Source organism: Lygodium microphyllum, chromosome 25 (genome assembly GCF_053477565.2).
Source record: "Lygodium microphyllum isolate KBCC chromosome 25, Lygodium_microphyllum_v1.1.10, whole genome shotgun sequence".
NCBI classification, from domain to species: Eukaryota; Viridiplantae; Streptophyta; class Polypodiopsida; order Schizaeales; family Lygodiaceae; genus Lygodium; species Lygodium microphyllum.
In genome coordinates this window covers 49,903,538-49,916,953 of record NC_141159.1, presented here as the reverse complement: position 1 = coordinate 49,916,953, position 13,416 = coordinate 49,903,538, and the positions used below count along the sequence as shown (strand labels likewise).

The following is a 13,416-nucleotide window of genomic DNA, read 5'->3' as shown; positions in this document are numbered from 1 at the left end:
TGTCTATTTTATGAGGTGTACAATACCAATATGTGTAGGGGCTCCTTGTGAGGAGTTAGTGTGCAGTCTTCGAGTTCTCCTGGGCCATGAGGTTGGGGCTGTTTTGGTTAAGCATAGAGGTCCAGCTACAGCCTTAGAGCTAGTGTTAGGCCCATTTTAGGTCGCAACAGGTGGTGCGTGTGTCAAGAGCCACTAATAAGTGGCGATGTTCAAATTGTGGTCGATAGGGTCTAGTTTATTAGTGTATGCCAAAGACAGTGAAATAAATCCAAAAGACCATCAAAGCAAGCTACAAAAGCAAGAAAGAGCTGAAGGGCTAGATGATGGGCCGAGATCATTAGGTGATATTCTCTTCAGTAGAGTGGTCCGATATCCCTACAAGGGAGGGATCTTAGTAACCCTAGCCCCACAAATAGTCCATTAAGAGGAGGAGGAAGTTCTAGTACTTTCCATCTCCCAATTGGTGAGCCCACTTGGAGTGGGATTATAGTTCCCATAGTTTAGGGACCCTTAGAGAATCTGGTCATAATGGCGCAACCCATTGCAATCCTAGTAGGAATGCCAAACTTGCTAGCCTTAGAATTTTCTCTTTTGTTAGTAGAGGAAGATGTGGAACTTTATATTAATGAGTTTGAAAAGTTAATGTTTAACTATTGAATTCAAGATGAAGGACACTTGATGATGTTCTTTAATATGACTCTAAAAGGATGAGCTACAATATGGTATCACACCCTAGAGGCTGGAACCATAACTACAATTGATCTATTTTTTGTAGCCTTTTAAAGAGAGTTTTCCCCTAAAACAGGAGTCATTATTGGATATTGTTGTCAATGTAGCACATCAAGAACCTCATGAGAATATTTGAGGCTATGCCAAGAAACTGAATGAAGTATTTCGCAAGTTGCAAACTTATATTCCCATTCCAACTACTCCTCAATTACAATATTTTTTACATGGGATAGACTTAAATACCTATGTCCAATTGAGTGGTGTTGCTCTTGTTGACATTAATACAACTATTACATGAGCAAAGGAGGTAGAGACATGATTACAAGCAGCCTATATCTCTAGGGCAAACTGAAACTCGAGCCTAGGTGCTGGAAATACTTTGGCATTGACAAATGGAGATCAAGGGATACCCATGAGTATTGCCAATGAGAGAAGAAGCATGCTTCAGAATGTGCCCATGTTGCCAGCTCCTCCTAGTGTGACCATGCCTATGGTTAGTCAGATGACTCTAACAAATGTTGAAAGCCAAATGACAAATTCTAATGTTGTTCCAAGGAATTAGTACCCAATTCCCAATCAAGTGGTTAGGCCAATGGAATGATAGGTAGATGATAACGGCTATGAGTCAAGTGCCTCAAATATCCTTCGCAAGGTTAAGGATATGATGAAGCACTATACATACATGATTAGCAAACAATATAGGCAAATACTTGTTGATGTCAATTTCCTTAAGAAGAAATAGAATTTGATAGGGACTGGATGCCCTAAAGAGGGTGCCCCCTCAAGACTCAGCTGTAAGTGGTGTGGTGGCCAATATTTCCCTAGGAATTGTCCAAATATTAAATGTGGCATATGCGACAAGTCTGGCCACTTAACTAGTACCTATTGGAGCAAGATTAGCCATCTCCAGCAAGGAAGTAAATAGCCAAGTCTAGTAAACAATCAAGCATAAGGGAATAATCTCCAGCAAGATGAGAGACCAAAACAAATACTACAAATAGGGAAGGCTATTATAGAGCAGTTGCCTAGGGAGAGTGGAGTCAGCCTTATTGAAGCTATACATGTCAATGGCACTTAAGCTTCTATTCTATAGATCATTACAAGAGGTCAAAAGGGTAAAGATGGTGACAAAGACAATGTAAAACTTATATAGAAAATCCTAAGCAAGATGAAAAGGGGACGCAAGTCCTTAACCTTGATGTGAAATGCAGACCTCTAAAGGCCATTGTTGAAAGTATAGCTCACCCCAAGAAGGATATGGAATTTCCAAAGAAGAAGGCAAAAGCCAAGAAAGAGGCACCAAAGCCTATTCAAAGACCAAAGGAGAGAATGGTCTAGCGGGAGAGAAGAGATCTATTACTAACTATCATGAATTTGATTTAGCAAGTTCTCTTTACGAGGTTGAGCCTAATGTAAATCTCTCGTAGTTGATCAAATTATCCCCAACAGTGTGTAAAGAGTTTAAGAAGATTCTTTGCACTAGGTATATCGTGGGCATATTGTGGGGTATATTAATGGAACATGCTGTTGTAGATACGGGATACTTTGTCAAAATTATGAGTGTAGAATTGATGAAGAGGCTAGGGTTAGAAATCCAAAAAGATGCCTCCACGATTCTCTGAATGGTTGATGAAAATTTAAGACAACTTGAAGATTGCATCACTAAAGTCCACGTGACTCTCTCTAATGTGGAATGCATTCTGGACATTAGGGTTATTAGGTTTGCAGGGAAGCCTAGCTATCAAAGTATTGCCTTGTAGGCCATGGATCTTACAAGTGGACTATTAGGTTGATATACCCATTGGTCAGTTTATCTTTGCTAGAGATGCCATAAGTGTAGTAGTAGATGCCTACTCAGAATCTCCTCAAAGTGAGGGAGTTCATTTATCCTCGTCAGAATTAGATATATTAGAGGATCCATCTGCTAGTGAGACATCATCAACATACGATATCTATCAGGTAACTTTGTATGAACAGATCAAGGCTCAAGATAGGATAAGAGATGTGGACGTAATTGAGTTAGAGACCTTGGCATGATGAATTATTCATGGCCAATTAAATTAGGGCCCATGCTCGGATTGGAAGAGAGGGAGGACTATGTGTCCTTTATTTAGGAATTCCATGATATTTTTTCTTGGAGTTATGACTACCTGAGAGATATTCCTCCCAGCCTAGCTATTCATAGCATTCCCCTAAAGGAAGGTAGCTGCCCTATGCAACAAAAAGTAAGGTGTATGCCTTTCAAACTAAAGGATGGGCTATTTGAGGAATTGACAAAATTACAAAAGGTTGGCATGATATTTCCGGTACAATACATAGAGTGGTGTTCACCAGTCGCGTTATCATGAAGGAAAAGAAAAAGAATCAAATTTAGCTTTGCATAGATTTTAGAGAGCTTACTATGTAGACAGTTAAGGATTACTATTTGTTACCATTCATAGATCAAATTTTAGATCAAATAGTAGGTACGGAGATCTATTCATTTATGTACTACTTTGCTGGATACAACCAAATGGCTATTGCAGAGGAAGATAAGTTGAAAATGATATTTATCATTGTCTTCTCAGTACATTTGTGTATCACGTGATGGCCTTTGGGTTATGCAATAAGCCTGGTTCCTAGCAACACCATTGATAAGACTTTTGGTGACATCTCCCTAGAGGAGTTAAAATTTTTCATCAATGATCTAGGGGCAACACCACCATAAGGGATAGGCACTTGATCATTTTCATGGAAATGTTTTGAGTATTGTAGACAATTCTAGATTGCTCTTAATCCATGAAAGTGCATCTATGGGGTGACCTATGGATTGTTACTAGGCCATGTACTCAGCTCAGTGGAGATTGCGAGTGACTAATCCTGAAAAGATAAAGGTTATTGTTGCTATGAGCCCGCCACGCACTCCAAAAGAGGTACACAGCTTTCTATCATCAATGGGATATTATCAGAGATTTATCAATGTATTGGCAAAAAGAACATTGCCATTGATGAACATGTTATCTTTTAACTATCTGTATAATTGGAGTGAAGCATGTTAAGTATCTTTTGAGGATGTGAAGTAGGAATTAGCGAAAGCACCAATCTTGAAAGCACCCAAAAAAGGTAAGGTCTTTTATATATAATCTACAACAATAATGCATAGTATTAGCTATTGTTTAACCCAAATTTGGGAAGAGAAATGGTATAATCCAATTGCCTTTTCTAGCCCTAAATTGGGAATATTCGAAATTATTTATACTTATATAGAGAAATTGTGCCTTGGAATGGTTTTTAAAACAAAGAAATTTAGGCACTATATTCTTTATGAGAAGGTGGTATTTTTTACGAAGATGAAAGGACTTAGACTTTTGATGAACAAGTTGTAGCTGCCTAATTGTTTAGCAAAGTGATTAATCACTTTACAGTTTGTGACTATGAGATTAAGAGTAAGAAACCAAAGTTGCAAGGCATTGTGGAATGTCTTGTGGATTTTAGAGAGCCAAAGGAAATTCTGGCTAAAGGAAGTGACATTGAGGGTTTATTCAAAATTGATACAGCTTCCATCCCTTCGTGGTATACAAGCTATAACACATTATCTATCTACAACAGAGGTTGGGGCTGCTCTATCAAAGTCCGAGAAGAGGAAGAGTAAGCAGCAACAAGCACTACCCTTTTCAATTATAGTAGGTTTCTTGTATTGGAAAGGTGTGGATGATATTTATCGTCGATGTGTAATACCTGATGAGGTAACATTTATTCTTGAGGAATGCCACGATTTGGCATGTGGGGGACATTTCGTTGGATGCCTTACTACCCAAAAATCTCTACGTGCTGGATATTGGTGGGCAATGATTTTTCATGATGCTTTCAATTATATTAAGCGTTGTGATGTCTGTCAAAGATACAATGCTAGGGAGAATTGTAAGCCACCACTGAATCCTATTTTAGTTACATTATCCTTCAAAAAATGGGATATCGATTTTGTTGGACCAATACACCCTTCATCGACTATGCGAAAGTGTTATATCATTGTAGCAACAAACTACTTTTAAAATTAGTCTGAAGCTCAAGCAACGATGAAGGATAACGCTAAGGAGATGGCCAGTTTTATTATGGAGCAAATTGTTTGCCATTTTGGTCCACCTAAGGAGTTAGTGTCTGACTAAGGGACACACTTTCTAAATAAGGTTATAGTGACCTTAACAAAATATTTGAAGATTAAACACAATAAAACCACCCCATAATCCACAAGGGAATGGTTAATTCGAGAGTACAAATAAGCTGCTTGTAGGGATCTTATCCAAGATAGTGTATTTGAAAGTAAGTGAGATTGGGATAAGAAATTGTATGTGGTGACTTGGGATGATAATACAACATTTAAGAGAGCTACATGCCAGGGCCCATTCAAGATGGTATATGGGGAAGAGTGTGTCTTACCATTGGAAATAGAGTTGTCCACTCTACGATTTTTTCTCAATCATTCCTTGGGTGAGGCAGAAGGATTACAGGAAATATTTATTTCTCTTGTACATCTTAATGAAATTCGATTGCATACTCTATTACATCAAGAAGTAGGAAAGGGGAGAATGAAAGAGCTTCATGACCTTCACGCTAAGAAATATAAATTTGTGAAGGGTCAATTGGTGATGTAATATGATGCTCGTCATGAGCTATTTCCTAGTAAACTAGAACCCAAATGGGATGGCCTGTATAAAATTGTTAGTATAGAAAAGAATGGCTCTACAGCCCTTTTAGCACAATTGCAAGGGATAGAGTTTAAAAAAAGGTAAACTTTAATATGTTGAAGCCTTACTATTTGTAAGGGTTGACATTGGGTGGCTTGGTGCTTATGCAGGTCCTTCAAGATTCACCTTTATCTTACAGTAGGTACCAAGATAATCAGATGGTAAGAATCATTCCTTATCTTGTCCATCCATATTTAGAGTAGCATTACCACCAAGGTTGAGTGATTTGGTGGAGTAAAGGTTATCAGATTATTGAGTGACAAGACGAATCTTTCACTTGGAATATTAAGGTCTACTGCCACCATTGTCAAAGGATTCTTAGGAGTGTTCCTATTGATTTTAGCAAGGAAGGAGGGATTGTACTTGTTACACATCCTCTCTCTTGGCTCGACTTTGATTATCATAAGTATGAGTGAGCTTATCAATATGGTGTGGCCTATCAATGAAGATGAGGTCTATACTTTGTATTTTGATGGAGCTTCTAGAGGGCCTGCTAAGCATGCGAGTGTTGGTGTGGTCATTAAAGATCCCCAGCATAGAGTTGTTACGAAACTAGGAGCATATCTTAGCATTGCTTTTACGAATAACATGGTAGAATACAAGGCCTTAATCATGGGACTGAATGCAGCCCGACATGGTGGTATCCATTGGTTATTGGTAAAAGGTGACTCATAGCTAGTGATCAATCAATTGAATCATAACTATAGTATGAGGGATCCTATTTTGTAGATGTACCACCATGCTGAAAGGTGAGAAGGATTGAAGCTTGCTTGGAAGTGAGCTATGGACGAGAGCAAGAGAAAGAGACACAAATGGAAACTCCAACAGTCACAATGTGTGACCAGGCCTTCCTTTATTCAAACTGTCACTAAAAGAATAAAGAATAAAGAATAAAGCGACTATGATGGGCGCCTGCCACTTGTAGTGTACAGTGGCGGGTACTGTCAGTGTAGTAATACACATGCGGCAAGGCAGAGGCGCCTTTACCCCCAACAACCTCCCACTTAAAGGTGAATCTGCCTAGTGAGGAGTGAAAAGAAAAATAAAAGACAGGACAATGTACACATGTACAACAGGATGAGGAAAAATCTCATTTCATCCAACGCCCATCAATCTCCTGAGAAAGGCAAACCACTTAGTAGTGAGGCTTTTTGTGAGCAGATTTGAAGGATTTTCATCACTGGAGATCTTGACAAGGTCAACAGACTTGTCCTCCATGACCCCATGTATGAAGTGATATCTCACCTCAATGTGTTTCGTCTTTGCATGGAAGATCGGATTCTTGGCTAGCTAAATAGCACTCATAGAATTCGAATGCATCGTTGTCGTGCTGTTGCGCATCCGAGCCGTATACACCTCCATTTCTTTTGTTGTGCATTTGTGTTATTTTCTGCATGTGATTCATTGTGTGTGAGATGCATTACAATAATCCCCATCCAATGTATATATTCCGTTAGTGTGTGTGTGTGATTCTGTTTGGATGCATGATGTGTTTGTGTTAGAAAAATATGAAAAACTGATGCTAAAGGACATTATCAAGCTGATAATTTCAATGATGATCTCTAAGAAAAGTGGAGGGAATTGTGGAATTAGAGGAAGCTTTGTGGAAGCCGATCATCTAAGTTCAAAAGTTCCCATGACATAGAGTTGAAGGAAGTCTCTCAAAAGCTGCTTAAGCGAGTAAAGCACTAGTAAAGCACCGAGGGAGCATTTTGCCACCCAATTCTCAAGGTCAAAATCAATGTTGGTGCATAGATCTCGTAAGGGTGTAAAGAAACTAACTTGTCAAAGAGGAGTTTTTTTTATCCACGCTCAGCTAAAAGAGGAGAAGGGGAGACTAATTTGGTTTGAACCGTTTTTGGAGGGAAAAAGCATCCTCTGCAAGAAAGCAGTTTTTTTGGAGTGGATGATTGATATTCCATCATGGAGGCAGAGGAAGCAAAAAGAATAACAGAGTTTATTGATCAAACAATTCGATATGGGAGCGGCTAGAGGTGGCATGGCAACTGGAGCTACTGGTCACGGAGGAGTTGCAAGTGGAGCTGGAGCTGCTGGCGGCATGATGTCAGGTGGTCACACAAGTGGTGCAGGAGCCAGATCAGGCGGCATGGGAGAAAATCGTGAAGGTTTGAAGAACGAGGTCGCTCACCCTTCTTGCTTCAAAAACTATTACGGCGATCTCCACCTATCACTCTTGTATTAGATTTGGATGAAACGCTAGTGCACTCAACATTGGAGCGTTGTGACAATGCTGATTTCACCTTCCCTGCGAGCTTCAATTCTCAAGAGTATACTGTATATGTGAGGCGCAGACCTCATCCTCAAATATTCATGGAGAAAGTTTCTCAAATGTTTGAGATTATAGTATTTACTGCGAGTCAGAGTGTATATGCAGCGCAATTATTGAATATACTAGATCCGAAAAAAAAAACTGATACGGCATCGTATGTTTCGGGATTCATGTGTTTATCTTAATGGAAACTATATGAAGGATCTGTCTGTGCTGGGCCGTGACCAAGCTAAGCTGGCTATAATTGACAATTCTCCTCAGGCATTTGGGTTCCAGGTTGACAATGGCATTCCAATCGAGAGCTGGTTCGATGATGAATCAGATTCTGCTCTGGCAGGACTTCTCCCGTTCTTGGAGAGTTTGTTGATGAATACACAGTCAGAGTTGTGGATGTATTTACAATGCCGCAGAGTGGAACAGGTGTTAGCATTGAGGTTGTGGACTCCGTTTTCCAGGCCAAAATGCTTGAAATTATCAAGTAGACGGGCATACCAGAGATGGTTGTGGGTTGGTATCATTCACACCCTGGTTTTGGATGTTGGCTTTCTGGAGTTGATATTAATACACAACAGGCCGAGCTGGAGTTCCAAGGGAGGTTATGGGACTGATGCTTGGAGAGTTTGGTTGGTGTAGACGATGTATGGCCTATAATTGCCAAAAAATTCAATCTCAGGCAAAAACTTGCAACTGTGACAAGTGCACTATCCCTAGGGAATGAAGGAGATCCTCTTGAACAGTGCTCTTGAAGAGAAGTTTTGCTCCTGTAAACATAACAGAGAATGGCAACAAAGGTGCTGCCAGCTTGATGAAACCTTGAAGAAATAAAGCCAGAAACTGTGTTGGCATCTAAAGGGCATCCAACATCTATTCCCAAAAGTCCTAATGCAGGGCATGGTTCAGCACGAAATGCAAATGACATCCAAGAAAGTGAAAGGTCTACTATTGGAGATGCTAAAATACCCAATGAGTCAAGTGCAACAATGGAATAACTAAACTTGAACATCTGAAAGTATAGATGAATATGTATAGCTTTTTCAGGGATTACTATCCAGCAGATTTTTAACAAGTCTATGTGCCAAAGTCAATACTGATCTCAAACACCTAGATGCAAAGCTGATAAAGAGATACTTCAAATTTTTCTGAACATGGACTTCATGTATTTTACTTGACAAACAATATAGAGTACTTTGGCATCAAAAATTCCATTTTCTTCTTGTTATTCTCTTCCATTGCTGTATCTTGAACCCCGTGTTCTGCAGCCCTTGCGTGAACTCTACGACATTTTTGGTGAACCCGACGTGAAAGTGTTGCGTCACTTTCCAACAAGATGGGAGACTCGCAAGAAGAGATGACAGATGACAATGTCATGAAGAACCTGTTTCAGTCATTTACAACCTATATGCAGCAGCAAGCTCACACGAAACGTGATAGTGATGCCATGGATGCCTTGAAAGCTGTCCAATAGGAGATGGAGCAGTTTAATGGCCAACAAGTGTCAACTTACCTGCATTTGTATGAAGAGAAGATGAAGTTTTTTGGGGTTTCTCAAGATGTTTGGAGCCGCTACTTCTTGCGGATCGTGGTGCGCGCTCTTGAAGTCCGAATTTCAGAAATTTAAGAAACACATGCAGGTTGGGCAGAGTTTAAGAAGGCATTAAAAGATGAATATTTCCTGGAGGATACAGGTCTTATGAATGGCAGGAATTTCTTAGCATGGATTTCTATGCCTAATAAGGGACTTTCAGTTACCGCCCTTCTACGAGAGTTTGAGAGCCGCTATGATCAGTTGGATGGAACTGAGCAGCAAGCTTTGGAGATGCAGAAAGTGGAATTATTTTTACAAGCTGCTGATGCTGATTTATAGGAAAAGTTGGATGATCTTTTGGAAGATCAAGCTACCGATTCAGGTTTAAAGACCGAGTGGAGACATGTCATTGATGCTGTGAATGCTCTTGTTAAGAAACAGCGCAGGAGAGTACGATTGCATCGTAATGCAGGATCTGCTCCTGAAAAATCCTTGGAGACCTCTTCTTCTACCCCTGCTGCAAGTTCTATGCCTAAGCCTACTCCTCCTGTTGTAAATCCATCAGTTCCTGCTGCTCCAGTGCCCTTATCTGTAGATGATGTTATTAAAGGCTTGGCAGATTTGACGATTGAAGCAGTCAAAGCTGAAGTTGGTAAGTTAAAGGAGCAACTTATGTCAGTACCTGCTGTAGCACCTACTCCAGCGACTGCTTTTCCAGCTGGTCAAAGAAAAGGGAGATGATGTATTTAGTGCGATAGTACAGAGCACCAACACTGCAGAGATTGTGATGCTTTTCAGGAAGCGGGTAAGAAGAATGTAGTGTTCTGGGGACAAGATGGGAAGATATGGCTGACAGAGACTGGTGCTCCTCTTGACACGAACTTTGGTAAGGGAGGCATGAAGAAGCTCGTTGATGATATGGCTGCGCGATCAGCTTATGTGAGTGTTAAAGGAGATGCTTCAGCTTATGGAGTCCAGCTCGAGCAGAAATCAGATGGAGACTCTGCTTTATGGTCCTCTGCCTTGGAGATAGCGAGAAGAGGGAAAGTTCAGGCATCTACTATGACTTGTGTGGGCTCCAGCATTCGAGGAGAAACGGGATGGGATTCGCCTGTTGACAGGTATTCTATTTTTGCTTATATGGCAAAAACACAGGGTTTAGATGCCATGGTTGAGGAAAAGAGAAGAAGAGATGAGGAGGGTCCCAGCACCTCCAAAAAGACTAGAGGGGGTGACTTTGTTTCACCACCTATTACAGCTCCACCTATGTCAAGTTCTCTAGCTCAATCAGTTCCTGAACAACCTATGGGAGACAAGCAGATGAAAGAGAAGAGGCAACCAAGAAAGGAGCCATGATTTAAGCTCTTGTCAGACCTTGATATGCAGACGGATATGAGTAAGATTTTTCATGAAAGAATTTTGAATAGTGAAGTCACTTGTACTATTGGAGAAGCTCTTGGGATTGCTAGAAGAGAAATACATGATTAGATGCAGGATCTTTTGCGGAGGAAACGACATGCGATGGAAGGACCTGCTTTACAGGGATTATGGCATGGAGCTCTTGGGGAAGAGCATGATGATGTAGTGATGGTTGAGAATGCTTCTGTCAATCCGCAATTGGAGAAAATAGTTCAGCCTATGCAGTATGAGGATGATGATACCCCTATTCTTATTCCTCGCAGCCATTTTTCATGTAATCATTGGGCTAGAGCAACCACTGAGACAGTGGTAAGGATTGGAGAGAAACAAATTCCTTTGGTCGCTTTAGTCGATCATGGTTCCGAGATTAATCTTATTGCTCGAGGAGTTTATGAAAGTGGCAAGTGGCCTATGGATGCAGAGCATGGCTGGCGCATGAGAGCCGCCAATAATACTTCTGGTGATATGTATGCTGCTTGTCCGAGTATCAGAATTTCTATTGGTAATGTTGAAGAGGATTATCATTGCTTTGTTCAGGATTCTTGCTCTTATCCTATTATTCTTGGACAGCCTTTCATTACAGAAGCAAGAATGGAGACAAAAGTGATGGATGACGGCTCAGCTTATGCACGGATACGCAGTAAGGATGGTATGCAAGCTGTTCAGTTTATGACTGTTGGGGTAAATCATTCGAGAAACAGGGACTCCTTGCGTGAGGCACCACTACCTGCGAAGGAGTTGGATTTTCATTAGGTACCGCTGTCTTGCGAGACGCCAGTGGTACGGAGTGGAGAAAAGAGGAGATCTCACCTCCTGGCAGCCAGTCTTTCTCCACTAATTTTGTTGGTTTTTCTTCAGATAGTTAAGTGAGTTATCAGAAAATTTCAGATTTGCCTAGAGCTGCCAGGCAGTACATTGGTCGTAAGGAGAAAGAGTTGAAGATTGTAGGTATTTTGCAAGCAGAAGAGCATGTAGATGGATTGTATGAAGGGATGTCTTATGCAGATACATTGTTTGAGATGGGAGCAATTTTGAAAACTGATGTATGTAAGGGTTCAAAGATCATACCTGTGCAAACCTTGGATATGTTTCAGGAAATTTCTGATTTTATGCTGAAAACAGAGTTAGAGGCTGAGAAAACTCAGCAAACTGAATTGATGGCTGATCTTGATCAGCTTATAGAGTTGCAGAGGGCTGAAACCTTTTAGCCAACAGAGTTAAATGCTGGAAAAATTCAGCATATGGAGTATGAGGCTGCACCCATGCAGTCCATAGAGCCGAGGGCTGAATCCATTCAGCCAACAGAGTTGAATGCTAAAAAATTTCAGCATACAGAGTTTCAGGCTGCACCCATGCAGTCCATAGAGCAAAGGGCTGAAATCTTTTAGCCAACAGAGTTGAGAGTTGCTGAAAATTTGCAGAAGTTGCAGCAAAGAAAAGAGTGCCTGACTGATGCCAAGGTTGACACGAAGTATAAAACAGTTGATAAGAAGGTTAAGCCGGTTGCAGGGCCGCTTCCTCTTGATAGTGATGAGCAGATAGAAAAATCTATGAAGCAACCTATGTTGAGAGATTCTGCAAATATTGGACATAAATTTACAGCTGAAACTCTTTCAGAATTGAAGATTGGAAATGATGATTTCTTGCTTCCAGTGGAAAAAGAATGTTTTAGAGAGATGCTTGGACGTCATGGTAAGGCATTTGCTTTCTTTCCTCATGAAATTGGTTGCATTAGTCCCGAATTGGTTGCACCTATGGTCATCTTCACTGTTCCTCATGTACCATGGAATATACGTCCTATACCTGTGCCTAAAGCACACTTGCCAAAGCTGATAGAGTTGTTGAATGAGAAGATTAAGATGGGGATTTTGGAACCCTCTTCTGCACCCTATTCTAACAAGTGGTTTACTGTACCAAAGAAGAATGGTACTTTGAGATTTATTCAGGATATGCAGCCCGTGAACAAAGTGACAATCAGGAATGTGGGAATAGGTCTAGTTGTGGATGAATTTGCTGAGGCTTTTGCAGGACGAGCCATCTATTCTCTAGGTGACTTGTATTCAGGTTATGATCAAGTTTCAGCTTGCCTTGGAAAGCAGGGATATTACTACTATGCGGACACCTATTGGTCTTGTGAGGATGTGTACCTTGCCTCAAGGTGCCACTAACTCAGTTGCTCATATGATGAATGCTATGCATAGAGTTCTACGAGACTATATTCCGCAGTATACCATGCCTTTCCTAGATGATGTACCTATTAAGGGTTGTGCAGAAGAAGAAAAGAATGAAAGTCTTGATTTGCGAGGATGTAGACAGTTTGTGGCTGAACACTTGGTTGCTTGTGAGCAAATATTGACATGATTAGAGGAGGTAAACTTGACTCTTTCAGGGCTGAAATCTGTCTTTAGTGTTAATGAAGTCATCATAGTTGGGCATATGGTTGGATATTATGGCAGGAAGCCTTCACTTGCAAAGGTGGATGCCATAAGCAGGATTGCAGAGTATTGCTCGACTACTTTAGAGGTGTGGAGATTTCTGGGAGCTTGTGTATTTTACATGATTTGGATTCCTCATTTTTCTCACATAGCAGATGTTCTCTATCAGCTGCTTCGAAAGGGGCAGAAATTTCATTGGGATGAGAAGCATTCGAAAGCCATGCGTAAACTCAAGAAGCTGTTGCAGTCAGCTCATTATCAGTGTGGACGGCCAATCATGTTGAGAGTTGATAC

At 40.7% G+C, this 13,416-nt stretch overlaps 1 pseudogene; it reads left to right on the top strand.

The window, feature by feature from the left end:
• The first annotated feature begins 7,431 nt into the window (after positions 1-7,431).
• Positions 7,432-8,489, top strand: LOC148014208 (uncharacterized; annotated as a pseudogene).
• The last annotated feature ends 4,927 nt before the right edge of the window (positions 8,490-13,416 follow it).